The sequence below is a fragment of the Tenrec ecaudatus genome, chromosome 4 (genome assembly GCF_050624435.1).
Source record: "Tenrec ecaudatus isolate mTenEca1 chromosome 4, mTenEca1.hap1, whole genome shotgun sequence".
Classification (NCBI taxonomy): domain Eukaryota; kingdom Metazoa; phylum Chordata; class Mammalia; order Afrosoricida; family Tenrecidae; genus Tenrec; species Tenrec ecaudatus.
Genome location: NC_134533.1, coordinates 177,365,827 through 177,391,145, shown reverse-complemented (window position 1 = coordinate 177,391,145; position 25,319 = coordinate 177,365,827). Strand labels below are relative to the sequence as shown.

The window sequence follows — 25,319 nt, the reverse complement described above, 5'->3', positions numbered from 1 at the left end:
GGGCTAGGTTATGGTCAGGATGGTTCCCTGGAAGGCCTAACACCAAGTTATAAAATGGTCTAAATTTCCAAGCTCTTGGTCATTAATTAGTAGTAGTCTCTGGAACTCCATGTTTCCTTCCCACCAAAAAAAAAAAAAAATAGTAAACCACACCGATTTTAGGTTGCATAAGACTTAAATTTTGTTTTTCCAGTGCTGGGAGTTTGTGTTCTAAACTCAAGATTTTGAGGGAAGAAAATGAGTACTTTTGGTCGTCCTTTTATCTTTACACGTATTCACATATTTTCAAGCTAAATTGCTGTATTTGGGATAGAGAAATCTTGAAAGTCTTAGACAATTGTATCATATTGCCTTTCACTACCCCTTTAGTGTTTTTCCAGAAAGTTCTTTTTCGATTTCAGGAAGCTTAAAACTATCTTTAAAGTGAACTAGTTTCCTAAAGCCTTGTTTAAAATAGGAGTAACTTTTCTCCCATGTAAAATCTCAAACTTAAGACTTCTCTTTGTGTCTTACTTTAAATATCTCTTAAAGGTGCATATTAGAGAGTAAGGGAAATACCTTATACCCTAACTGTGAAGGAGTAAGAGATGACGTTAATATTTTTGTTGTTGAAGCGGTTTGCTCTAAGGTGTGAAAGGAAGCCTTTTTACATAAGTTCTTTTAATTAATTCAAGAGAGAATGTCAGCTATTTAACCTATCTTTCTAGTATTAAAATTTCATTTGGGCAATGAATGTACAAATGTGCTTTACACAATTGATGTGTGTATGGATGTGATAAGAGTTGTATGAGCCCCCAATAAAACGATTAAAAAAAAAAAGAAACAACTCAAGGGGAAAAAAATTTCATTCACTGCCCCCTGAATTTGGTTTCCCTTGGTGTTCACTTTAAAAATCACATGATTTGCTTAATCCAACTGTCCACATGGGTAAGGTTTTTGTTTTTGGCTGTAGCCATTCATTCCAAATAAAGGAACCCCCCCCCTCTTTTAAGTCATTCATTCTGATACCTAGGAAAAAGGCTGAAGAATTCTACCATACATGTGGTCTCAAGGTAGTGGGGTCCTTCCTCCAGCAGTGCTCTTCCTCTGCTATTTTGGAAGAGAGCAAGATTCTTCTTATAAGGACTTGGTTGCTCACCAGGGCGAGATTCCACCCATCTCCCTGCACTGCTTCCTGAGTCTCTTCTTGACCTCTTTTACAGCTTGAGTGGGTTTTCCTCTTGAGCTGATGTGACCTCTTGCTTGGCTTGGTACTAAATTACTCCTCCCCCTTTGAGATTTCCTCCATGCCACAAACCAAGTTGTGGCTGAAACCAGATTGACTTGTTTTGACTTGATTAACAAGACCCTTACTTAAAAAAAAAAAATTGGGCGGGGTGGGTATGGGGGGTGGAGAAGAGTCCTGCACTGGCTATTTATATGCGAAGTGACTGCTTCAACCATATTCCAGTGTGATTTCCTCCTTCCTCCTTTATTTGGATGCCATCTACCCCACTTTTAAGAATAGTTGTGCTCACAGTAGCTTCAGATGGGTGGAGGGAGGGCAAAATGGGGAGACCTACCTCCAGGGTTTCCTTTCCCACCCCAAACCCAATTGAGTTTTCGGCATTTTAGTCTTCCTTAGTAATATTCTGAGGAGCCCTGGTGACACAGTGGTTACACACTGGGCTTCAATTCATGAGGGCAGCGGTTCGAAACTACCGCTGCTCTGCAGGAGAAAGGAGGAGAAAGAAGGCAGATTTCAGAAACTCACAAGGGCATTTCTCCCTTACAGGGTCACTGTGAGTCAGCATGGACACCAGGGCAGTGAGTCTTTTGAGTTTTAGGTAATATTCTACCAACCCTGGATAGTTCCCAACCTACCTGCAAATTAATTTCCGACCAGCAGCTTAGAAAAAAGGACATTATCTACACAGATGCCCTAAGGAAGTGGGAGATTTTGATAAGTTGTATTCTGCAGCGATGATGTGGTAGCCACGTGATTGTGGAGAGACAGATCTTGATGCAGAGGGGGCGACCCGTGGTGGCGGCGATGCTTAAGAGAACTGGACAGCAAGGCCTGCCCACCTTTGATAGGTGAAAAGCATAGCATTACATGCAACAGAGAGAAGAGGACCGAGGACAGAGTCTGCTCACCCCTTCCTGGCTATGACACCCTGTATTTCTGAGAGTGAGAGCCCCTGCCTTTGCAAATGTCTATCAACAGCTGTATCCTTTAGTTGTTACTTCTGGAAAGTTTGGCCATCTGTTTCCTTCTAGCTTTAACCTTTCACAGTTAAAAAAATATTTTTCTTGAAATGCCAGCCAATTTCAGGAACTTCTTTCGAACCCTTTTTGTCTAATTAGAATAACTATTTTAAACACTCTATTTATAAAACTCTGCGTTATTAGATCTCCCACTCAATATGCACTCCATTTCACAATATGCATAGGATTACTTTTTTTCCTTGCATAGGATTACTTCTAAGCAGTTTTTTAAAAATGTGAATTGGCAGTGAAGTGACAGCAGCATCACTATTAGGACATATAATCTAGACCAAATTAAAAAAGTTAACAAAACCATTGCCATCGCGTCTTGATTCTGACTTGTCCAGGGATGTAGGACAGAGCAAAGAACTCCAAGATTTCCAAGCTGTGCATATTTATAAGTCAGACTCCTGCTACTTTCTCCCAAGGAATTGTGCTGAGTTCAAGGTTTCACCAACCTTAAATGTTCTGCAACCGAGTGCTGAGTCATTGTGTCAACAGGGCTCCTAACTGGACTAATTTCGTTATATGCCCAATGCCTCTCCTGGATCAGTATCTAAATGGAGACCTTGGGTTGCCTGATGTTTATGCACTGGTCTGCGATGAGCAAGGTCAGCAGTTCGATGCCACCAGCTCCTCCTAGGGGAGAAAGACTTTCAGTGAACAGTTACAGTCCGGAAAACTCACAGCAACAGTTGTACCTTGCCCTAAGTGGTTGCCGTCTATGACAGTGAGTTTGGGTTTGTTTTGGAGGATTATCTATAGGCTTGTACTAAAATAACTAAAACGGGTGGCTAAGTATTGAGCCGTAAATTGGATGTGGCAAAGAAAGGTTTGGTAATAAATAGTTGGGGGGAGAAACATGTAAAACTCAGTGACCTTGTGATTTCTTATCGTCTGCTTACTTAATTGGTTTCGCTGAGCTGAGCTTGAAACTGTGATTCTAAGTTCAGGGTCCTGTTTTGCTCTGGTTTTCCATAATATAAGAATAGAAAAGTTACAGCTAAGGTATGAGAAATACTGGCGTGAAGTGTCCTACAATGATGGGGTCGAGTGTTGCATTCATGATGCTTTTTATTTATGAACTGTTAGGATTGAGGATCTCTCATTCTCCTACTCAGAAGGGAATTGGTGGCGGATAGCTTCATTTTCAGTGTTGGGAATTGTGCGTGAGCTGCACTCTGCCGTCTATCACGAGTGGAAAGGTGCAGGTCGACTCCTTTAGGTGTGGCAGTTCAGAAAAACTGGATCCCCACAACTTTTGATCTGAACAAGTTTAGGGCTGTCAGGTCTCCCCGGAAGCATGCCTTTAGAAGATGGTTGAATGAATGCTAGTAGCTCTTGTGACTCATGACAAATGGGGGGACCGTAGTGCTCAACAGGATGAAACCGTATCTCTGCGCCACCCCCACAGTCACCAAGGTGTTAAGGCCATCCAGGTGGCTGCTGTTCCAGCTGCCGCTTCACCCAGCTTTCTTCCTAGTCCGGCTTCGTCTAGAAGTTCCACGGAAACTTGTTCACCAAGGGGGACTTGGTGTAGAAATAGTGGTGGTCTAGCTCCAGCATGACAGCAGTGAGCCAGTCACCTCAGTACAACTGACAAGCACGGGTTGCTTAGCGGGCAAGTATGTGGAGAAGGCGGTAGGATGTATATACATGCATGTTTTGTTTGTTTTAAGGTACAAAATCACTTCTGGTTTACGTGTTACACATACTTGAGAATCGCTGAAGGAGGCCCAGTGACGGAAACATTGGTGTTTCAAACTGGCCAATGGCTGTCCCACCCGGTGATCTGCTCCCTGAGGGATTTTGCACATGAAACTACAGGACGTTCTGTTCTTGTCACAGTGAAGGAGTCGGAATCCACGGCACTTAACAATCTCTGAAGCAAAAGTTACTTTGGGAACTGTGGCATTTCAAGGAATATCAGCTTGCTTAAGGGAATAACGGGATTTGAGAAGGAAGGGTCTGTGGCATATTTAGAAGCTAATTCCGTGGTATTGTAAGGCGAGTGTGTGGATGTTTTGAGAGGCATTTGAAGAAGACACGGAATCGCTACCAGAAAGTTCCTAACAAATGGGGAAGCTCAGCGGCCCAGGGAGAGGAAATGACTTACTCATCAGGCGCCCTCTCCCTGCCTAGTCTAGCACTTTCTTCACATTACTGTTTATGGGCAAATGATATTTGACAGGTAGCAATTACATGATTGTTGAATGAATAAGCTTTTTATTTTTCCAGGATTTTAAGCTGGTTCTTTAGCACCGCCTCTGTTACATAACATTCAATTTCAGTCAGGTGATTTCTTGAAAAGTAATTGAAACTAAAACCCCAAAACGCACTGCCTCTTCTATGTTAGGTCTCCGAGTAACTGTATAGGACAGAGTAGAACTGCCCTCTTCGGTAGGTTTCTGAGACCATGCATCTTCACTAAGAAAGCAGTCTTTCTTGGAGCTACAGGTGGGCCTTGAACCCCATTGTGTGGTCACCAGAGCTCATCAGATGGAAACTAGGCCTTAAAAATGTGGTGTCTCATCAACCCACGCCCCCCTTGAAATTTTACATTATTTTATTTTACCTTTTTTTTCTTAATCATTAGAAGAGAAAATTAAAATAGCATACAGATGATTGTAAACGGGCGCATCGCGTCTTGAACCACATGGGAAGTAAAGGCAGAAGAATAATATAACATGGGGGGGCCACCTTGCATTTTAACTAAATTTTTAAAAAAGGATAAACCACAGCAGAACCCCTACAGTATTTGGGTACAAATGATTCTTCCTTAGCTGACCAATTTGACATGAGTGTTGTGGGTGTAGAGCCTACCCAGGTCATAGACTCCTCCACGATGTTAGGTTTCAATGGAATATTTGCCCCACAGGGAAATGTTGGCCACCGGAGAGAATCGTTTGGAATATGTTTGCAGGTTGCTGGCATAGACTGGACCATGTAAAACTCAGAGCTTTAGAGCAAGAAGACCTTGTCCAGCACCCCACAGTTGTTCCACAGGAGGACAGTGTGGACACTTGCTTCCATAAAAGTATTTATAGCCTGGGAACTTATGCGAAAATTGCATCGAGGAGATACTATGGATCTGAGCTGGCTTCAGTGGCAGTAGGAATTGGGGGTTGCTGTGTTTATGTGGGCAAGTTACTGAACTTTTTAAAGTTTGATTTTTGATCTGTGAGGTTGTAGAAGCTTTAACTTTCTAGAGGGCTTTTGTTTGTTTGTTTTTCAGAGGGAGGTTGTTTACATTTTACTAAGGAGCTCTGGTGGTGCTGTGAGTTAACCATAGGGCTGCCAACTGCAAGGCTGGTGATTCTCAGACTCGGCTGCCATTTGCCTCCTGCAAAGGTTTAGTGTCCAAAACCCAAGAACGTTGCTGTGAGGGACACTGAATGTGGTCTTTTTTCTGCTTTGTATATTGCTACACTGTGGAAAGGTAGGTCTCCAGTAGTTCAGCGATCATCAGGGTCGCTTGTGGAGAGCAGATTTCTTCAGTGTTTCTAGAGTAAGTCAGACCAGCAAGAAAGGGACAGGGACTACTGATCTACTTCCAAAAATCAGCCAATGGAAAACTGAAGGATGGCAACAGGACAGTGTTTGGAGTAGTGCTGATTGGTCAGTCCCCTGGATTGGAAAAGGCGCTCGAATTCATGGTGGCCATGCTGTGCAGAATCAGAAGACGTTTGGACTGCTGTAATTGGGGTTACCATGAGTCAGGCCTGACTTGATGGGACAGTTAACAACAAAGGTGCTTTGAAAAAGGAGCTGGAAAAATTTATGTGCACATAATTGTATGCAAATATTCTGGCTTCAATTTCCCCTTCAAGTTGCAGCCAAAAGAGCATAAAATTCCTTTTCATGAAACGAAATAATCCTGCTTATCTTTCTTAAAGGTTTTTTGGTTGATGGCTAAGTGATATTTGATACCATGAGATAATTTGGGGCAATTCCTCATTGCTGGCAGGGCTTGATGTGTTGTTTTTTTCCCCCAGGTAAATATCTGAATGGCTGTTTGTTGCTAAGATGTACTGAAACACCCACTGCTCCATTCTCTTCACTCCCAGCTGAGCCCCGTGGCTTGTGTATGGGAACACTACAGTGCAAAGGGGAGAAGGTAGATGAGGAAGGGGGCTTTATGTGCCCATTTACATCTGTGTGGGTGCTCTTTACAACAAGCCCTTCAAAAATTACATTGTCCTCCAGTTCCAGTTTTGCCCATGTATGTGTGATAATAAATTACTGGGTGACACCCAAATGCTAGTGCTCAAGGCTTCTGAATAGATGGAGGGGATCGGGTGGACAGATGAGTTCAGGACTGAGTTTAAAAGATGGTTATTAGAGGTAGAAGCTTAGCCGGATGGTGTGCAATAGCGATTTGAACGGTTTTCTAATCTTTCAGCACCCCTGTGGAAGGGGCTCCCTGCCCTTTTCACCCCTGAGTTTGAGGATCCCGGGTATACAGTGGGTTGCGGTTGGGCAGCTAAACAAGAAGCCAGCATTTTGCATCACCAGCTGCTTCAGGGAGAGATGGACATTCGGCTCTGTCCCGCAGCGACGCTCTAAGCTGGGATCCATGGCTGTGAGTGGGTGGATGGGACAGGAAGCCTGTGTGCTGTCTCACTGAGAGAAAGATGAGGCTGTCTGCTGTAGAGATTTATTAAAATCCTGTATAAAGTCATTTATTTTCCCTTAAAAATCATTTTATTGGGGGGCTCATACAACTCTTACCACAACCCATACATCCATCCATTGTGTCAAGCACATTTGTACATTTGTTGCCATCATCATTCTCAAAACATTTGCTTTTTACTTGAGCCCTTGGTATCAGCTCCTCATAGTTTCTCTTCCCTCCCCACCTCTCCTCCCTCAGGAACCCTTGATAATTAATATTATTTTGTCATGTCTTAAACCAGGGGTCTTCAAACTGCAGCCTGGGCATTTATCCCCTCCGCCGGATGTTTTTGCCCTGTTTTGTAACTTCAAAATAAAATATGTGCAGTGTGCATAGGAATTTGTTCATAGTTATTTTTTTTAACTATAGTCCGGCCCTCCAATGGGTCTGAGGGACAGAGAACTGGCCCCCTATTTAAAAAGTTTGAGGACCCTGTCTTACAGTGTTTGACGGCTCCCTTCACCCACTTATCTGTCCCCCAGGGGTAGGGGATTACATGTAGATCTTTGTGAGCGGTTTATGGATCCTGGATTCCCTGTGTTTCCAGTTCTTACCTGTACCAGTGAATATCCTCTGGTCTAGCCGGATTTGTTAGGTAGAATTGGGATCATGATAGTGGGGGGGTGGGGGGAAGCATTAAAGAACTAGAGGAAAGTTGTATGTTTCATCGGTGCTATACTGCACCCTGACTGGTTCATCTCCTCCCTGTGACCCTTCCGTAAGGGGATGTCCAGTTGCCTACAGATGGGCTTTGGGTCCCTTCTCCACACTCCCCTTCATTCACAATGATAGGATTTTTTGTTCTTTGATGCCTCATACCTGATCCCATCAGCACCTCATGATCACACAAGGTGGTGTACTTCTTCCATGTGGGCTTTAGCTTCTGAGGTAGGCAGCCACTTGCATATCTTAAAACCTTTAAGACCCCAGGTGCTATATCTTTTGATAACCGGGCACCGTCAGCCTTCTCCACCACATTTGCTTATGCGCCTGCTTTGTCTAAAGCAATCCTGTCGGGAAGGTGAACATCATGAATGCCAGTTTAATAGAACAAAGTGCTCTTGTTTTGAGGGAGTACTTGAGTGGAGGCCCAATGTCCATCTGCTACCTTAATACTAAACCTATGTACATAAGTATATAGATCTATTTCCCTATCGTCAGATATAAATATATTTACATATGTACATGCCTGTATTTAAACCTCTATACATGCCCTTTGCCTCCTAGTTCTTTCATCTATTTCCTTATAAAGTCACTTGAGTCCACTATGAATTTCCTCGATGGTAATGGGAGCAGAAGAAATAGCGATTAGTCAGATGGCACTTGACCTGAGAAGATAATTAATAGGAATACATGTTAACGGGTATTACATTGTTAACGGGTCATTTGAAAATTATCACCTGGAGAAAAAGCAGTTAAAGCCGTAAGACAGGGAACCAAAGGGAAGAAACTGGAATTGTTCATCCTTGGGGTTTTGTTCCTCCAAGTCAGGGACCTGAGGAGGAAGAGGATTTTGTGTGTTTTGATGAGACTGGTTCCTTCAGTGGAGGGATCCTGCAAACGAGAACCAGGTGCTGCTCCAGGAATAGGTGGATGTTGCATGTTGCTGGCCTGAAGAAGTCTGGATGAGTGCACGTGAGGCTGACTAAGACAGTTCAGAACACTCCCAGAACACACCCTTGCTTCCTCTGCTTCCTTCTAGTAGGGTACCTGCTGGCAAAGCTGTAGAGATGTGATTTCAGAACACTCCCAGAACATACCCTTGCTTCCTCTGCTTCCTTCTAGCAGGGTACCTGCTGGCAAAGCTGTAGAGATGTGATGGCCTTAGTCCCAGCCCTAGCATCCCAGTAGCGGACAGACAGAAAGAGATGGGATTTAGGGGCTGACAGAGAGTAGTAACTCATTACCTATATTGGCGAATGCCTCACCAGGATCCTGGCCCCACCACCTGCCTGTTTGCACTTGAAACCATCATGAAAGCAGGGGGAGACCTCACACTAGCAGAACTGGAACGGGTCCAAAACTAGCATTGCTGTTCTTGGGGGCGGGCTTGCTGTGCTGCCGCCTGCCAGCGCCACACTCCCCCAGCTCTCACAGTCATCTCTTTAGAAAGAGACTGCTGGTTTTCTGCCCAGACCAGTTTACTTCACTTGCACTTGTTTTTGGTATTACGCAATTCTAATGATGAAGTACAAGTACTCAGAACTTGCTGCTGAGCTGATTCCCACTCATCATAGCAGCCCTGTAAGACAGGGCAGAACCACCCCCATGGATTTCCCAGAAGAACTCTTTGCAGGGCAGATGTGCCTATGAATATGCTGCTTTCTCCAGAGGAGCAGCTGGCAGTTTCGAACTACTGACCTTGTGGTTAACAAGCATCCCCAATGCTGCCCTGCTCTTTAAAAAAAATCATTATAACTGAATTAACAAGTGACCAAATCTCCTTTAATATTTCTTTCCTTTTTATTGTGGCTTTAGCAATTTTCCTTGGAATTTAGGGGAACATTTTAAGAGAAAAATATACCAATTAAAAACCATAGGTGCACAAATAACTAAATAAAACCCCAACTCTGAGCTGCTATATTTGAAGTTTCACTGGGGGATCTTGGGGACAATCCCCTCTTCTGGTAGGTGGGTGAAATGGTGGGGGGAGCAAAGGTGACTTGCTAGGATTCATTTATGGCGATACTTGGAAACTAAAGGATGTTTTGGTAGCAGGATTCTTTATTTTAGCGGGAATTGTGCATGAGTACATTTGGGACTAGCCAATCGGAGCTACTAGTTTTGACACTTTTTGATCCTGTGTGCAATATCTAGAGACCTTGGTAAGAATCGAAGTGATGGCCTGCTATTAGCACGTGCCATTGCTGGTTCATATTGTACAAGTGAAGGTGCTCACAATGATGTGCGGATTTGGTACTTCAGGTGGTGTGTGTATGTAAAGAATTTTTTAACATTAAAAGATCATTTTATTGGGGGCTCTTACAACGCATTGCAATCCATACATCAATTGTATCAGGCATGTTTGTACATATGTTGCCATTGTTCTTTTCTAGACATTTACTTTTTATTGAGTCCTTGGTACCAGCTCCCAGCTCTCCTTCCTGGCCCCTTGATAGCTTACAGATTATTATTCTCATATTCAGATTTTTTTTGCATCCTGGTACAGTTAGGTGCTAGAGTTTGAAAAATAAATATTACCTTTCCCCGGTACAAGGTTAAACTGCGCACATTTGGTGTTTGAGAATTTACATTAGAGGCTTGGTTTCTCCTGCTGGTTGGACAGGGTCTAGTCCAGCCTTGAGCATGGACTTGGTCAGAATTTAACGTTTCAGAAAAAGAACTTGAGTTCATTAAGCTCCCCAGCCCTCACAGAGATTATTTTTAAAGTTTTTGTTGGCCTGTTTAATAGGGAGCAAAACCTGCTGTTTCACACCTCCCCACTCCACCAGTATAGACAAAGCAACAGATAAGCAGCCACTGGAGGGGGGGAAAGGGGGAGTTAATAAGGAGTAAAAGGAGTAGATTGTGGTGGTGATGGCACAACTCTTTAATGTTTGAATTATTGGACTGTGTATCTGAATTATGTCAACCACGAAAACAACCAAAAATTCAAGGTAAATTAGGGAGGTGAATGAAGTGAGGCGGTTTGAGGAAGGAGGCTGGGCTTCAGGCTTTGTGAGGTCCATGTTTCCTGCATTCTGTGGTCTGAGCAGAAAGCCCTGTCTGCCTGGCTCCTCTGTGGTCCTCCTTCCCCCTGGTGAAAGCACTTCACTCCGCCCCCTGGTTTTCACTCAGCATGTACTTGTAAATGTTGACACCATGAGTGAGGGGCTCCTCTCTCCTCTTTGATGCCTGAGGTAGACTGGGTTTGCCAGTGGTGAACAAACAAGAGGCGGGACCTTAATAAATGAGTGCTTAATAAAAAGGATCCCAAATATCTGTAAACCCTGGGCAGGGGCTACAGAGGGGGGAGTGGGTATCGCTTACACACATGAGCTCTTAAATTTTACAGTTTCTCTTTTAAACGTGATATTTACCTACATTTAATAATAACAACCCGTCATGTTCTTAGGTACTCCCCCCCTCCCTTCTACCCGTGGGAGTCTTGGTAGTGTACTGGTTATACCTTGGATGTAACCGCAAGGTCAACAGTTTGAAACTACCAGCCGCTCTGCAGGAGGAAGATGAAGCGTCACAGCCTCAGACAACTCCTGGGGCAGTTCTAAAATGTCCGTAGAGTGGATCCGAGTTCCGACTTGCTGGCAGTGAGCATGTCTATGCTTATGAATATCGTTCTCACCCCGCCTTTCCCTTGCCACCTTTGCACGACTTGTAGTTGTTGGTTGGCAGAAGTGATTAGACTAGTTGTCCTGATTGAAGTATACAAGCACGGCACCTAACATCTTAAAATTTAACTGTAGGGGGAGCGGGGGAGAGGGGAAAATGAGCTGATGCCAGGGGTTTAAGTGGAGAGCAAATGTTTTGAGAATGATTGAGGGCACTGAATGTACAAATGTGCTTTACACAATTGATGTATGTGTGGATTGTGATAAGAGTTGTATGAGCCCCTAATAAAGTGATTTTAAAAAATTTAACTGCAAAATTACATTTTCATTATTCTTTCTTTCCCAAAGCACATGATGTTCTGAGGCTGGTGTGTTTTTTGGCCAATCCTTTTAGCAAGTGCTTTTCCTGCCCTCAACGTGTTGATCCTTCCCTTCCACTCTCGAGTGGGATTTATTTATAACCCGCCTATTCAGATAGATTCAGGATGGGTCCAGTGACTGAGGTTTTGGTCATGGATTGGCAGGCTTGCCTTCCGAGGTCCTCCTGAGCGGACTCCTCCTAGTGGCCCAGTGTGAGTGCTTGCTTGCCCTACATCTTACCCCCCTCCCCCCCAGGAGTCCAGAACTGATGTAGCTGTTACCTTCTTGGGGTCAGCTCCACATTTGGCCATTGTCTGCAGCACATTTGTGGCACTGCTTCTGGCGTTTAGAGGTGAGACTTCCCCACCAGCCAAGGGAATTGCTAGACTTGAAGAGAGGCGCGGTTGAAATGTTAATAGCGCCCAGCACTTGGCTCCACCAGCTACCCTCCTGAGCCCCCCTGTTACAATGCCCATCCCTACATTACTTACTGTGGGCTGAGCAGCTTTCCTCCTGAATTTCTTGCTCAGGCTCTTGGCCTGCCTCTGTGGGTTTTAAAATCCACCTGTAGGCATCCCAGAGAATTAATGGGGCATTAGGAAGTCTGTTGCAATGGGCCCTGGTGGTGTAGAGTGAAGCGCTGAGGCCGTGGCAGCCTGTGTTTGCAAAGATTAACAGCCTTGGAAACCCTTTGAGGTGGCTAGTTTCCCACTTTGTCTCAACGGGGTGGGGCTGGGGGTGGGTAAACTGTTCAAGGATTCCTCTGTGGCTGTGGTTCACCTCACTGCAGTGTAGCTTTTCTGCTAACCTTGAGGCGCGGAGTTGAACCCACCGCTGCTCTGAGGGAGAGAGAGGAGGCTGTCGGCTTCCACAAAAAAGATTTAGTCAAAGAAACCCCAAGGAGCAATTCTACTCCGGCTTACAGGGTTCCTTTGAGTAGTGGGCTTGGCTTTCCCTGTATCTTTGAGAAAGAGCTCTGATTCTATTTCCAACCAGTAGTGAGTCTCCTTTCTTGACCTATTGGTGAATTTCTCTCCCCCTTGTAACTAATGCCACCTTTTTTTCCCCCTCTGACCCTCATATTTTGGGAAACTCTTGTGAGTAGATGGAGTTAGTCCCTGAGATGGGTAAGTGCTTGACTGTCTCAGGGGCAGGTGAGCTGGAAAGATGGGCAGTGTGAAACCACCGAGAGGCGCCATTCTGAAGATTGAGCTGGCAATCTGTTCCCAGATACAGCAATTCTTCATTTGGGGTGCTGTGAGTAGGAATGGACTCAGCACCAGCTACAACTAGTGGTCGATGTTTGTGGGGAGGGAGGAGTAGTCCGAAAGGGTCCATGTTGTCATCGTTGGGGCCACAGTCCATCATGACCCTGGGTGACAGACTTAGAACTGCCCGGAAGGTCTTCATGGCTGTCAGTTTGCTAGGAGCCGACCCCCAGACTTTTGTCCTTAGGAGCCGAGCCACCTTCTGGCGAACAGTCAAGTGCTTCTCTATTTGTGCCACCAGGTGCTTTGCAAAGGCCTACGCCCCTTTTGTAAACAGCAGTGGATTTATAGCTTAATGTACAGTTAGCCCCCAGCTACACATTTGTCCTTTTATGTTGTATAGATTTGCCCTTACTTGGGAAGATTGAACCAATCCCTATTAATACCCATTCAAAGTAAATTCTTCTTCCTAGTCACCTGTAATTACTGCATGCAGATTTAAATCATGGGAAGGACTTTGACCTTTTTTTGCACTAAAGGAGGCCAAATGAGTTCTGATTCGCCTCAATTAACCCTAGGTTTAGGACATTTCTGCCATTTCTTTATGAACATGGGTCACATTGACTTGTGAGCAAAACCACCTATTTTCTTGGGAAAACCACAACATATTCGTACACTGTCACCTAATAAGTGAAACTGGTATACTGTATATGTACTGTTACATTATATGTTTGAGATACTGGGTTCCACGTATCTCACGGGGTCGGTCATGATGATAGTCTTTCTGCATTGTGTATGTCTTTGCGTGTGATGTTCACTTTCTAAGAACTTGTTTGACTGTTTATATTTATTGCTGAAGTAATGCTTTCATGAATGAAGCCAATTTACTGGGATAAATACTCAACTTATGTTTGCATCAAGCCAACATGTATCTGTAGAAATAAGTATGTTACACAGAATTTCCAGATTAGTAGGCTTAGAACAAAATGAACTTGGTTCTGTATTTCTCTCATCAGAAGGATAAAAGCATAAATGGTAGGAGGTAAATGTAAACAGTTAGTAATTTTCATTGAAAACTGCCTGTTTGAGGGAGCTCCCGAATGCAATGATAGACAGTGGAATTTCCCAGAAACTATTTGAATTCTCCTCAAATAGGAGGTCTCCTAAAGATCTCTGATAACTGAGGAAGGAAAACAGGTTGTCTGCAAGTGAGCACTAGTTTATTCATTGCAGGTAGGTGACTTGGCTTGGGGACACTTGCACTGGCTTAGGTCTGTTTTCAGACCGCACATTCCTTCCCCAACCCTCCTGTATGTCAGTTATTGGGCATGGGCCCTGACTTCACAGTCTGTCCTTACAGCTGCCCTTCCTTCTGTCCCTGCAATATTTATCCTTTGGATTTTTCATTGCAAAAGTAGCGAGAAGTCATTGTAACACAGGAAAGTAGTAAGTGACTTAAAAAAACAGTAAAACAGGTGAATTCCAATTCCAAGATATGGCCAATGGGAATAATTTGGATTGTATCACTCCATTTTATTTCTGTGTGTCTGCCTCTTTAGGACGGTACCCAGAGTTTAAACACACCCACCCACCCACCCTCCTCCCTGCCATGGAGTCGATGCCAACTCATAGGGACCCACAGGGCCTCTGATTACACACAGGTATATGTTCTCTAATTTGCCATATTAGAGAATTTGCCATTGGACATTCCGTATTAGGCACAGCTTTGCATACTATACTATACCCCTTTTCCCCTTAAGGGGGAATGCGCTCAGTTTTATATGCAATTTTTCATAAATGGTGTTAACAAATACATCCATGTTGTCCCTTCCATGGTCAAGATGGGCTCCTCCATCATCTCTACTTATGCTGCTATTCAGGGCCCAGGTCCCAGGAGCATGGACTGGCTGACTGACAGACACCAGATCTACAGGCTCCTTGATGGGGGCGCTGGTTATGATGGGCAGTTGCGGGAGCCTGACTGAGTGCTGTTGTGGGGATAGCAGTAAGACCCCCTAAGCCTCCGAGGCCTTTAGCCTGTGAGCTGACCCACACTGCCTCTTTGCTCCTTTAACCATTTGCTGTTCCAGAGCCTTTGTTTCCCTGAGAGGCAGAGGCTGCTAGAAGGCAAATTCCTCAAGGATTGCTTGGAAAATGTGGAAGGGAAATCCGCTCAGTCAGCATACTTCTGTGGCGCATCTGGCATGTGCCTGGGCCACTCCGGGTGTTTGAAGACACCAAGAAATAGGATGGAGATGGGCTTCTGGATACAACCCCCACTGTAGAGGGAGAGGCGTTTGGGTACCACGGCTATGACAAACATGGAAATTGGCATTTGTGACTAGGAGGTACTGCGAGCTATGGTTTTACGCTTCCCTGGTGGCATGGTGGTGTGAAGCACATGGCTCTCAAAGTAACAAGACTCGTGGTTTGAAGCTACCAGATTGCTCTGTTGGCTGCTCCGAGGATTTACAGCCGTGGAAACCCTGTGGGGGGATCTATCTGTACTCTTGTCATTACAGGCTCTCTCCTTCAGTTAGGAAAGGAACCCTGGTAGCATTGTAGGTTGCACATTAGGCTGCAAGGTCAGCAGCTCAGAACCACTAGTACCTCTGTGGGAGAAAGTGGAGGCTTTCTGGTCCACGAAGAGCGACAGTCTCAGAAACACTACCCTGTCCTCATAGGGTCACTGAATCAAAATAGACTCGATAGCAGTGAGTTTTGCTTTCTTTAACAGATGGACATTTACGGGGGGATAGCTTGAGGGGAAAGGAGAAAACTCATCAAGGGCGACACATGTACAAATGTGCTTGACATCATGATTGTCTGTATTGATTGTGATAAGAGTTGTACGAGTCCCCAATAAAATGATTAAAAAAAAAGATCTCAGCAAGGGCCATCATGTCACATGTCAGGCAGAACTGCCTTTCACTGGATCATGAAATCCTATGGGGAAAGGAAAGGGGCAGGACTTTACCCATAAGCGTCTGGCTGTTTCCTCTGCATGAATGGTGGGCCTTTACTTTCTGAATTCTTGAGTTGAGCACCTAGTTTGTTTTTGTGGCCCCAGATGGCCCCCAGTCCCTGGTGAGAAGAATTGGGTCCATCTAATGAAGGGAATAGGGAGGTGGTGGCTGGTCTGAGAGAGAGGTATCAAGGTTAGTCTAGAGTTCGAGCGCTAGTGCTAAGGGTGGAGGGTTCGAGTCCACCCAGAGGTGCCAGAGAAGAAAGGCTGGAGGATTGACTGTCGAGAACCCCATCTTGCTCCTGCACATTCATTGTGGTCCTGAGCCGGAGCTGACCCAGGTCAGCGGGCAGGAAAGCATGGTCAGAGGGAAGAGGAGTGGTGCCCCAGAAGACATAACCTGGGGCCTCTGAGCAGACGGGCACTTGGTGAGCATTTGCTGAGCACTCCACCAGCAACAACTGTCTACAAAGTTTATGTTCAGCCGTGTTTACTGAATCCTTGCTGCATTTGGGGATGGTGAGGGGGCAGATAAAGGAATGCAGATCACCCTCAGAACCACTGCTGCTCTCAGACAACCTCGCACCTGTGCGCGCCTGTTTCATCTCCCTTTCAAGATGCCATTGCATTGTCACCACAAGGGTGGGCACAGTGAGAAGAGTTGGCATTCTCTAGATCGCAGTAGGTATAGCAGGGAAGGAGGCTTTTTTTTTAAGGAGAAAAAAGCCAACAAACCCTGCTTTCTGTGCTTCCAAGGACAGTAAAATGTTTGCATTGGTTACAGTAAAAGCCAGTCCGTAGCCTGAGTACAAAAAAGACCCTCAAGATAAGTTAATGATTAAATTCACGGGGTTAGGCCTGCTTCCTTTAGTGATTTCTCTGTTGAACTTTACTCTGTTGCCGTTTGAGACTCAGACCCCAAATTGCCATTCTGTGTTTACAAAGTCCAATTTCCACATCGGCTCTGGAGTCTCTCTGTGGCCTGCCAGAATGAGGAGTGGGCTTCGTAGGCCTGTGTCCTTGGGGCCAGTTATCTCTGTCCAGTTTTGTGTGGACACCATCCACACTGGTGCTGCCCCTTCCAGGCCCTTTGTTCTGCCCTCAGTCACTACTAGCTGCCTCATAGAGGTTATCTGAGTCTTCTGCACCCTTGAAACTTCATCCTCCAGCTTTTGGGGAGCTCCCAGGGTCACATGGAAAAGGAGCGGGGGCGTCTGGTGGCCATGATTTTCTCAGCCATCCCTGCAGGGGGCATGGGGACCAAAACTAAGTGCACCCTTTTGTGGAAGGGACCCCCTCCTTAAGTCCTAATCACAAGTAAACTGAACATCTCTCTTCCCCTGAAAACAAAAAAACCCAAACTTCCGGCCATGCAGTCCACAGTGGTGATCCCACAGGACAGAGTAGAACTTGCTCTTGTAGGTTTGCAAGATTAACACTTTTGGGGAGCAGAAAACCTCCTCTTTGTCCTGTGGAGTGGCTTGCGGTCTCAAACGACCAACCTGTGGTCAGCAGCCCAACACGAAACCCCTGTTCTGGAAGGGTTAATGCCAGACTGGGTGACTTAACATGGCTTCTTTTCAGGGCTTAGAAGGAAGCCTCCTGCTCAGGGCTTCAGACTGAGGGAGGGAGCAGGGAGGGGGTAGGAAAAGACACCCATTTAAATAGTGTACTTGTAGTAAGAGTATGTACCAATGCTGTCCCAGCAATTTCAAGTGTTAACTGGAAATCTGTGGTCTGAATGCCTGCCCAGAAGTGGGATGAAAGCTCTCCTCATCCTGGTCCGTTCCTGCCAGCCTTTCTGGGTCTCAGATCACAAGGGATGTCTTCAGGGAGTTTGGGCTGCAATTCAGCAGGGGGAGGCAAAGGGCCATGCCTGACTGCTGCTAGTCTGTATGTTGGGGCTTCCGCAAGAAGGTCTTTTATGAGTTTCCCATGTGTGGGTTTGCTGCCAGGAAACAAGGTTGACTTCTGGAAAAAAACGAGGGGCTTGATGAGAGCGTTGTTAGCTACACACCCACACTCCCAGGTAACCCCATGCAGAGTCTCGTGATTGGTTGCAGATTAGGCTGTTGTGTGTGAACCGTATGGTTTTCATTGGTTGAATTTTGGGGGAGGAGAGCTTCAGGCCTTTCTGCCCAGGCTGAATGAGTCTGGAAGCTCTGCTGAAACCTGCTCACCCAGCTGATGGCTGTGTGCCTCTCATACGAAGGAAGGCAATGGTCTGAACCACCACACATTTGGATGGTGTTGCACTTTTTGGCCTCGAATCCCAGGAGCAGAACTCAGCCTCCTTCCAGGAAGTCACATCAGCACGTCTCACTCACCTCCTTTGGGTCTTGATTCACGCCGTTTCTGTTCATTGCCCATTTCTTCGTCCGCGGTTTTACATGGATTTGTTGAAATACATTACGGTGAAAGATGAGAGGATTGTTAATTGCCCGGGACAAGGGGCAGTTTTGACTCAACTGTAGCTTTGCCCACGTTACACTTGTCAAAGAAACATTTTCATATGTGCTTCTGTTCCTTCTAGGACGTAATGCAGACCTGGGCTTAGGGGCAGGTGATACCTGCTAGAATGTGCTTCACGGAGATAGCTGGGCCAGTGAGAATGACAACCCCCCCCCTTCCGCCCACTGAAACTTGGGAGAAACCCGAGCAATCGTTACACCCCCATAGAGGGGGTAGCCTGGTGAACACCCTTCTAAAACCCCCCACCCCTCCACCCCCCCGCCTCTAGCCCTCCACGCTGCAATTTGGAACAACTTGAAACCCTTCTTGAGGGGCAGGAGGAAGTGGTTAATCCCCACTTCCTTCCCTAGGAGTTTATGGGCCTCTGGGAACCTGCCTTACCCTGGCCTTAATGGCCATAAATGACCCTCTCTCAGGGCAAGGGGCCATGCAGCCCCCCATGAAGTGTTGCCTGGACTTTTAGGCAGTTCGGTGCTTAATAACGGCTTTTGCTTGGTGCTGTCCTTGGTCTTGGCGGAATTACCATGTGGTTTTCAGAGCCCTACAAGTGGGTGTGCACCAGGCAAGTGTTAGGCAAAGCTTCCTGGGTGTGACTGCATCTTCAGTCCCCTTCCTTGCTGGGGAAAACGAGGAAGATGCTGGGAGGTGCAGAAGGGCACCCTTCAGGGGAACCCTCTAACTGGTTCCTGTTGCCTTTGAGTCCCCAGATGGTGGCCTGAGTGATGACATTGGTGTGTGCATGTGTGTAATTTGAGGGTTGAGTTATTAATTGTTATACTTAGAGAGGCCTCCCTCCCGCCCTCCCATTTCCTTTGAAAACTTCATGGTGGCACCGTGATTCTGTGTGCGGGACTATTAACAGAAAGGTCCCTCACTGGTTCCAGCCCACCAGCCACTCCGCAGGAGGAAGGCTCCTGTGTATGAGTCTTAACAATTGCAGCCTTGAAAGCTCTGAGACAGTTCTTTTGAATTCTACAAGATCACCATGAGTTGGTATCAACTCGATGACAATAAATGAACTCTGTTGTGTGTTTAAATTTTAAAAAATCATTTTATTAGGGGCTTATACAACTCATCACAATCCATACATATATCAATTGTGTCAAGCACCTTTGTACATTCATTGTCCTCATCATTCTCAAGACATTTTCTCTCCACCTAAGCCCTTGGCAGTTAAAAAAATTTTTTATAAGGGTTCCTGGATTTTGATTGCCTTTAGGTAAAGGGTGTGGGGACCAGTCAAACAGTGATGCAGCGAATACTCTGTGCACAGCATACTCGATTAGTGTGGGCAGAAGGAGTCTGAGAAGGAACTCTGGGCACCACACCTCCTGCTGGCAGATCCTCCCTTCCCCTGCCAACTAATCCCCTCACCTCCCTTTCGGCAGGTTTTTAATTAACTGTGTTTAATCTTCTTCAGGAAGGGAGCTTAAAGCTGTCTGTGTGCTTTACCCCATTTCCCAGGCCCAGGGACAAGTTCCATCCTCCTCCCTTGTGAGGACAGGCGGCGTTCTTGGAGGAGTCTCTCTTCATTTGCAGACAGAGCCCAGTCTGGCTGCCTGCTGGAGGGTGCAGAGCCATTTTGACCCTCAGCCGGCTCTGTGAAACAGCAGAACTGCCCCAGAGGGTTGGTTGGTTTTCTAGACTCTAATCTTTCTGGAACCACATAAGGGTCAGAACGCACACACCCTCCCCCGAATTTTCACTTAGCCATGGTGCCACCATAAAGCAAAAGAAATGGAAGGGATGCAGGAGCCCACTGTTGCATTGTTTAGCCTAGTAGTGGCTGGTGGGTTTGAACTACCCACCTTTGGGTCCCCAGCCAAGCAAGCACTCAGCCACTATACCATCAGGACTCTTGGACTTGACACTAGAGCCAAATTTTCCTTGTCCACACAGCTGTTGAGAGAGAGAGAGAGAGAGACTGCAGCTCTTTGCCAAGTGGTTCAGCTGCTGGTCTTGCTGCCAGTTGGCACCACCTCTGTCTGAACAGGAGCCACCTGGAGGCCTTCCAAGGTACCTGTCTCATTGGCACAGAACCTCCCCCCGGACTTGCCAGCACTTTCAGCTATTGGGAAGCTGTGGGCTGCAGAGTCAGCACTTTTGGGGGAGAGACCCTTCTCTACTGAGTCAGGCGGGTGTAGGAGCTCTCTGTAGGAAGCTCAGACCTTCCTCCCGTTTGCTTGGAAAACGAGCATGATGGTTACAGTGCACACTGAATTTTAAGATTTGCTTAATAAATAACTCTTGCACAGCCACAACTGCCTCCTTGGATACTTAGTATTTATGGTGCTATATTTTAGTGTTTTAAAAATCATCACTAGGTTTCTGTGAAAACAGAAACAAAAAAACTAAGCCTTGTAAAATGAACTCCTCTCTTTCTCTGTAAGTCCTCTGTCTAGTTCTTTCAGACACACTTGTTCCTGTAGCAAAGGTCACCCTGAATTAATCTACCTCCCCCCAGCAGGCTCTCCCACAAGTGGAGAAAGGAATGACTCAGATTTCACAGGATGAATGGACCACATCTTCCCCAAGTATCCCTTTTGTTTGCAGATTGTATGAAAACAGTTGCTGCTGTGTTGTAGACAGGGGCACCCTGATTTTAAGATGGAGCTGAAATGTTGAGTTTGTGACCCGAGTCCCCAGGACCTAATACAGGGCCGCAGAGACACTGTCTGGGGTTCCCTCGGGGGGAAACAGTGGGAGGCAAGTCCTCACGAAGTATTCTGGGCCAGAGTCAAGAAAAGGCTGCAAAGATGAGGGAATCACCGGAAGGGAAAGAGATGGCACCTGTTGACTGCTCACAACTCGGAGTTTCTGGATTGGGCTGAGTAGGTCACCACTCCTTCAGGCTCACTGTTCCAGGGGGAGAATCCGGGTGTGTGGGGCATGTGCGCTGTGAGTGACCTGGTTGTGTTTTTCACAGTTTCAGCATTTCTCTTCTATTAAGCTGCTTTCCCAGGTCGCCTGCCCCCTTGGATCTTTGCACTTGGTTTCAGATGGTTGTTGTTCTTTTTTATAAAGGTGTGCAGTATTCACAGGTCCTGTTTTTATTTTATTGGCCGAATGGTTATTGCTAAAAGAAGACCCCACAGGGGCAGTTTTTTTGTTTAATTTTCTCAGGTGAGAATCTTGGAGTCTTCTACTTTCAAATAGGCCAGCACTTCTTAGAATTTTTTGGGTTATTTTCTACATTTTCCTCCCATTCTACTGGGATCTATCTTTTCGCAGCTGTTAGCAGAAGCTGGGCAACTCTGTGGTCTCAGACTAGACACCGTGTGTGGTCAGTTCTATAGACTAGTTCCTTGAGTTCTGGGTTTCTTTCGTCATCTTTTGCTGTGGATGAAGAGAGACTGATAAAATTATCTGTTAGATGCATCCTTGCAAGCTTTTAAGACCCAGAACGACTCAGCAAAGTAGGGCATAAGCTATATGAATTATCCCAGGTGATGGATTTATCCTGTAAGCTTCTCAGAAAGCCAAGTGTTGGGTTATGTCTAAGAAGCATCTGTGACTGTGTCCCTAAGGGTAGTTTTATAGCAACTCTGCTTGGCAGCATGCCCCCCTCCCCCCACATATACCCCCAGCTGTTAAGTGCTTGTATATATATATACATACACACACACACACACCAGTGTTAGTGTCTTCTGTGTACTCTGGACACAGGTACAAACGTTTGCTTTAATGCTGTAAACTCTGAGGTAACGATTATAACCCGGGGTGTGTGCATCTGTCTGGGTTACTGATGTTCCCACGTGCCCAGTAGAATTGAACACCACGCTCCTAGACTTGGGTCAAAATCTCAGTTTGCATGCACCACCTGTAAAGTGGAGGTGGGATTACTGCTCATTTGTGCATTTTTAATGAGATCCTATAGGAAAGCCATCTGCCCCATGTCAGATTTAGTAGATGAATCACTTTCAGAACAAGTATATTAAGTACTTGTTACGAGCTTAGCTTGGTGCTCAGTGAAGTGTATAAGTTTAATTCCTTGGAAAAATGAATATGCCGACGAGGGATCCCCTAGCACCTGTCCCTCCCAACATTTGCCTCTAATCTTGGTCCCTTCCCACCATGGGGCTGTGTTCTTTTGTGGTTGGCCTCATTTTCTATTTCTTTTAAATTGCGAATTGAGTGGAGGTGGAGAGGCCTTGATTTAGAAGTGACGTGTTTGGGATTACTTTGTGCAGCAGGAGTAGGTTCTTGGGTGGTACAAACGGTTCGCACTTGGCTGCTGACTTAAAGGTTGGCAGCTTGAACCCAGCAGTTACAAGGAAGAGGGAAACCTGGTGACCTCTTTTCATGAAGTAAGCACCATGGGGCGGGCAGGCAGTTCTACAGTGACCCGGGCATTGCCATTAGTCGGAGTCCACTTGGTTTTTTATAGAGTGGCTTAAGACCATCTGCAGGAGCCAGTTTCTAGCTGAGGGACCACACGCATGTTAGTGTCTCTGTGCCTTGGTTTTCGTGTGTTGAATAGGATAATGCCAGGTCCATAGGATTTTCTGATGATAGGATATAGAGTAGAACGGTCCCATAGATTTCCTAGGCTTTGTGGGAGCAGTTTGCTACTAGGGCTTCCTCATTGATATACTCCATAAACATATGCTGAAATGGACAGATTTGAAAGGTTTGTGGAGTTTTGACATGTGCCCCCCAGGGCAGGGTGTGTCTGGCACTGCAGGCTTCTCCCTACCCCTTTGGTTATACAGGTTGGAATCCCCCTAAGAGAGTTCTGCAAGGTCTGGCCCATAAATACTTATCTTTTCTCTAGAATTTCCTGTCCCAGGCCACAGAGGTTAAGATTACTGGGCTCTTCAATCCTCACTCCAACCCTTTTGGGGGAAGGTGTGGGGCCTTGATTCCTCAGGCCATGAGGTTGTTGGTAGAAAGGGGTCTTGTACAGCACCTCATACTTAGGTAGTTTAGCAAATTCTTTGCCCCTTTATACTTTTGTATATCTAAATTATACGTCTGTCCTCCCTCCCTTCGGGAAGACACACCTTTCCTCCAGGAGCACACACTTGAGGTCCCCCACTCCCACCCACCCCAATCTTCCTTTGTGGCCCTCAGCCCTCCAGAGAACAGTGGCTGGGCTGAGAAACAAAGGTGAGGTGCAGTATCCCTTCTAGAATAGTGCTAGCAGTCGGGGACAAGAGGTGGGGCTGACTACTATTTGATTTTCATTGGAAATTTCCCTGATGGTTACACATCAGGCCTTGCCTAACCCCAGATCCAGGCCCCAAAGCCTCTGAAGACCAGGGGTCTGAGGTTGGGAGGTCCCCCCCCCTTTGTTAAGAAACTGGAGCCTTAGGGATCTTACTTCCCTCCTGGGAGGCGGGAGAGACCTCAAGCAGAGAGCTGGGGAGGAAGGGGGTGACCAGCCCTATAATTAAAACCGCTTCTTTGGAAACCCATCTAAAGTTTAGTTAGACAATCAGAAGGAACCAGAGCCCATTGGGGCCACCACAAACTCTTGATGGCCCAAACAAACATCCCTTCTGTGAAAGCCCAGAGTTCCTCCTATCTGCTTCAGATCAGAAACCTTGGGGCTGCAGATTTCCCCTACTAGGACTAGTTGTTAAACAGCAGTTAGAGCACTGGTTCTCAATCTTCCCAATGCCGTGACCCTTTAACACAGTTCCTCATGTTGTGGTGACCCCCAACCATAACATTATTTTCGTTGTATGAAAAAAATAAAAAGGACTTGATGCAAAGGGCTTAAGTGGAGAGCAGATGCTTTGAAAATGATTAGGGCAAAGAATGTACAGATGTGCTTTATACAATTGATGTATGCACATGTATGGATTGTTGATGAGTTGTATGAGTCCCTAATAAAATGTTAATTTATATTATTATTTCTTTTTTTTAACTTATCAGGGTTTGTGAGGGTGGGAAGAGAGGGTAAAAATGAGGAGCTGATATGAAGGCATCAAGAAGAAAGAAAATGTTTTGAAAATGATGGCAACAAATGTACAAATGTGCTTGACACAATGGATGGATGTATGGATTGTGGTAAGAGCTGTATGAGTTCCCAATAAAATGATTGAACAATTATTTTTGTTGCTACTTCATAACTGGAATTTTGCTGTTCTGAACCACCATGTAATTATCTGATATGCAGGTTGTATTTTCATTGTTACAAATGGAACATAATGAAAACATAGTGATTAATCAAAAACTATGTCATATATTGGGAAATATTTATTTCGAATGACAAATGAAATTTTGTCTTGAGCCGTGGTGTAGCATGGGTAACGGTCTTCATATAACCACAGTAGCTACATTGCTACCTCTTGCAACAGTGTGCATAAAAAGCCAACATCAGTGCGAAGGTTGAGATAGCCTCTTTCTCACCAGACCAGCATATCTGTGGACCTGCCTGGAAACCGATAGGGGAGTGGTGTCTCAGTCCCTAAGATCATGGGAAAGATGTGTTTTCCAATGGTCTTAGGCAACTCCTGTGAAAGGACCCTTTGACCCCCAAAGGGGGCTGAGAACCCCTGTGTTAGAGGAAGGAGTCTGGTTCAAGACCTGGAGGCTTGAGTTCTAATCCCGTCTGTTGTGCCACGTTGAGTGGGTCTCCTTCCCATCTTCTTTTCTTGTCTGATGGGAATGGTGTAGGGTTCTGGGATCCGATGGTGCTTGGGAAGAGTGAGTATTCCACTGTGTATAGGGATGGGGGAGGGATTGCCCTGAGATGGCGAAGGCATTCCATGTAGCTCAGAAAATTCTGGCCCAAAGCTTTCTTGGGGTCTATCTGCAGTGCTTCTCACAGCAAGACAGTCGTCTGTTGTTATGAATTTGTGGGACAGGACAACCCCCCCCCCCAACTGTTTTTCAGAAGTTAGCCCTTGGAGAGGCCTGCACAGGGGAAGTTCATCCAGTCTTGCCACTTCTCATGCTTCTTTGGGGGTGAGGTCAGGAGTAGGGCAGAGATGTGTTGGGACAGTTCTGAGCTTGTTTCAGAATGCCAGTCTGTTGGCTAGAGGGAATGTTGCATGGCTATTAAAGGAGCACAAATTTTTGAGTGTGATTCTCTCCCCCCACCTCCCAACTCCCTATAAAGGCAAGTCTTAGGAAGAGAGAAAAAGCCAAGAGGA

At 45.8% G+C, this 25,319-nt stretch overlaps 1 protein-coding gene across 1 annotated transcript in view; it reads left to right on the top strand.

Moving 5' to 3' along the window:
* The window catches only part of TRIM71 (tripartite motif containing 71), a 67,488-nt gene that overhangs the window by 5,493 nt on the left and 36,676 nt on the right, over positions 1-25,319 (top strand). The gene's annotated exons all lie outside the window — the stretch shown is intronic.